Below are 3,066 nucleotides of genomic sequence, written 5' to 3'. Positions count from 1 at the left end.
TTTTTTTTTTTTTGTTTTTTTTTTTTGGAGGGGGGTGGGGGGGACCCCATAGTTTCAGTGAAAGGAGCTCTTAATATTTCAGCATACCAAAACATTTTCCAAAAATTTCCTGCTCGCAACTTTGTGGGTGGGAATAGGGGGATGGTTCCTTCCTGTTTCAACATGATTGTGCACCAGTGCACAGGACTAGGTCCATGGAGACATGGCTGAGTGAAGCTGGTGTGGAAGAACTTGACTGAACCGCACAGCTTTCTGACCTCAACCAAAAGAACACCTTTGCCATGTTTACACTGGAGACTGTGAGCCAGGCCTTCTCGTCCAGCATCAGTGTCTGACCTCACAAAGGTGCTTTTGGAAGACTGGCCAAAAATGTCCATAAACACACTCCCAAACCTTATGGGAAGCCTTCCCCTAAGCTGCAAAGGATTGGAAGACATCATATTAAACCCTGTGGATAAAGAGTCACTCAATGATTATATGTGTGTGAAAACAGACAACAGATGGTAATATGTAAAATTGGCAAATGAGGCCTCTGTTAATCCCTGGAATATGCTGGAAAATATGTTGATGCCTCTTGAAAAGTAGAAAGAATGACTTCATCATTCTTTCTTACTGTAATATGTTCTTATGTGTATATGTACTCTGACCTACCCAGATAAACATTTCATGAACAGTCACACATACAATAATTAACATCTGCATTAAAAAAAAAAGATTGGATTTTTTTGGAGTGTGTGTGTGAGAGAGAGAGAGTGAGTATGGATAGATAGATAGACAGATATATATCCTGTTCATCATCCCCCTGCAAATGTAAAGTTACTGTATGTGTTGTTACGTTTCGGTGTTGTCAGTGTTTTGTTCTCTATTTGCGTTAACAAATTTGTAACCACCACAGAATACACACATTCACAACTAAGTGCGTAATGAGGTATTTGAAAAAGTGCTCTGCCTGCAAGGCTAATTAATAAGAACCATAGTTAGTGTCAACCAGAACTATTTTCTTTTGCTGCCTAATGTATAATTCTTTATTGCTGCAAAGAAAAAGGAAAGAGTCTATTTCCAAAGTAGGAGATGACCATTAGCGATATGGTTAGCCTGCCAAACCTAACGTGTTAAGTTGTTGTGATGTCTTGCAATGGATGACAGGTTGGTGATTGTTTCATCTGTCCTCAAGCCCAACATTCACATCAAAACAAATCAGGGAGTCATAGTTTATTTATTAGCTAGAAATATGTTCACTTTGTAGCTCAGTCCTGTGAAAAAGAGTTTTTGCTGTGCTTTATGCAGTTCTGTGAAAAAATAAGTACAACCTTACTGCTTCCATAAGAATTAAGAGGGTTAGGTGCCAGCCACGTCCTGTAAATGCACTTAATTTAATGATCATTAGTAAATGTGAGCACCTCCTATAAAAGTTTGGTGGTCTTTAGTTTGCTGGTCTGGAGCAGGCGCGTGGCTGTCCCAGTAAATTCACCCCAAAGTCAGACTGTACGATGCTCAAAAAACAGACCGTACATCTCAGATTCTATAGGCCTTAGTTAGCATGTTAAATGTTAAAGGTCGTCGGAGTTCAAGGTTGCCAACAGAAAGCCCCTTCTCTCTAAAAAGAGTATGCAGTCAATGAGTCAGCCATAAACTCTTGATGATTCTAGGTGCATCTAACCACTTAAGCTGGACTGAAATTGGGTGACAACAGGACAATGATCCCAAGCACACCAACAAATCGACAATTAAATGGAAAGAAAAAAAGAATCGAGGTGTTACAATGTCCCAGTCAGAGAGCTTAACCCAAATTCTATGGCTTGAACTACACATAAACAAATGTCCACAAGGTTACAATTTACATACACTAAAATTGATTGACAAACGTTGCAGTTTTGGATGAAGAATTGGTTGTTACATTTAAAGTGCTTCTAATATTTTGTCTTTAGGAATGGGAGCTTATTGGCCACTTCTATTTAAATAAAGATTATTAAGAAAAAAATTGAATCCCTAAAAAACTCCGCGACAGCAGGGGGCGGTGTGAGTGGCACTGCAGCTTAGACATGGCGACGCCAAGGGGGTGTGCGTGTATGTGGTGCTGATGCTGAGAGATGGAGGAGAGGGAACGGATTTATCTTAGCCCTCTGGTGTCCGGACGGAAAACAATACTCAGGTAAGAAGAAACGGATTGACATAAGCATCAAATGACATAAGGCATACCAAATTTTCAGATGAACTGTGTGATCAGGCTGTGTGTGTGTGTGTGTGTGTGTATGTGCGTCTATGACAGTGTTAGTGGGAGAGTGTGAGGCCACAGGCAGGATGTCGGGTCAGTGAATCGTAATCGTTCGTTACTGTGTGTGTTCCTACACACACACAGCTTTATGTGTGTGTGTGTGTTTATACATATATACAGATATGTAAAAGCAGAAGGGTGGGATTAAACAGCGCTCATTCAACTGCCACTGTTTGATAATACATAAAAGACTGACTGTAAAAATAACAGCCTGTATGGTCACAGCGTTAGGTTGATTTTCAAAATAAATGTAACATTATACAACAAGACATTGACTGAAATGTATATTCTCCGGGTACTAATTATACTCATACACAAACAAACTATAAACCCGGTATGAGTGTAGAGCTGCAACTAATGATTATATTCATTTTTTTCTTTATTCTTTTTTCTGTTTTTTTCCTGTAATGACAAAAATGAAAACAGTTCACTTCCCAAAGCCCACAGTAGTCGCTTTGTTTGAAATGGTTATCATCCATTTGCACTGTAAAATTTGAGAATTATGTGTCAAAAGGGTTACAGACATTTCTCTCCATAGTTTTGCGGCATTTGGCTGAATCTAAGAATGGAAAATAGCCCTGTACACTTTATAATCCATCTTCCTTAATTTTTTCTGTTTCTGAGCTTTGTCACTTTAGCCCTGCAGACATTTTGCTATTTCTCTGAAAGGTGTATTTTGGCTTTTCAGCTTACTGATTGCTGCCTTCACTTGCACTGACATTTCTCTTAACCTCCTGTTGAGGGTTCCAGTGAACAGCCACCAAAATGCAAGATCAGCACTTTTAATCAAC

General features: G+C 39.3%; 2 protein-coding genes across 2 annotated transcripts in view; both read left to right on the top strand.

Moving 5' to 3' along the window:
- Window positions 1-3,066, top strand: part of tpcn3 (two pore segment channel 3) — a 40,233-nt gene that overhangs the window by 30,056 nt on the left and 7,111 nt on the right. The window lies entirely within an intron of this gene.
- ttbk1a (tau tubulin kinase 1a) overlaps window positions 2,053-3,066 on the top strand; it is a 58,655-nt gene continuing 57,641 nt past the window's right edge. Inside the window, exon 1 of the mRNA XM_005747104.1 lies at window positions 2,053-2,152. The gene's annotated coding sequence lies outside the window, so the exon portion shown is untranslated. The remainder of the gene's footprint in view (window positions 2,153-3,066) is intronic.

The sequence above is a fragment of the Pundamilia nyererei genome, unplaced genomic scaffold (assembly GCF_000239375.1).
Source record: "Pundamilia nyererei isolate P.nyererei 1_Seehausen unplaced genomic scaffold, PunNye1.0 scaffold00189, whole genome shotgun sequence".
Lineage (NCBI taxonomy): Eukaryota > Metazoa > Chordata > Actinopteri > Cichliformes > Cichlidae > Pundamilia > Pundamilia nyererei.
The sequence above is the reverse complement of the archived record's forward strand: the minus strand, read 5'-3'. Positions and strand labels throughout refer to the sequence as shown.